This window comes from Aphelocoma coerulescens, chromosome 2 (genome assembly GCF_041296385.1).
Source record: "Aphelocoma coerulescens isolate FSJ_1873_10779 chromosome 2, UR_Acoe_1.0, whole genome shotgun sequence".
In the NCBI taxonomy this organism is placed as follows: Eukaryota; Metazoa; Chordata; class Aves; order Passeriformes; family Corvidae; genus Aphelocoma; species Aphelocoma coerulescens.
Genome location: NC_091015.1, coordinates 78179615 through 78180011, shown reverse-complemented (window position 1 = coordinate 78180011; position 397 = coordinate 78179615).

Genomic DNA, 397 nt, shown 5'->3' with positions numbered 1-397 from the left:
GGATTAACAACCTGAGATTATCTTAGTTGGCCAGAGCATGGTGCTAATAACACCAAAATTGTGGGATCAATCCATGTAAGGACCATGCACTAAACAGTTTGACTCAATGATTCTTGTGGGTCCCTTCCAAGTCAGAATATTCTGTGACCTGGAAATAAATGAAATATTTCAACAATGTTGGTACTGTTTCCATTGGTCTGTGTATTGCTCTGGGAGATGTTTAATGAGTACAATTTTTTGACAATTGGCGAGGCTGGGTGATGGGATGTTCTCTTGCTTTGTACGGGTTGGGATGGTGAAGTGTTAGAGATGGGAGCTAGGAGAAATTAAATCAGTTTGGTAGCAAGGCTTAAATGAAAGTGAAGTGCATTTGATTAAGCCTGAAAGTAGCTATTAT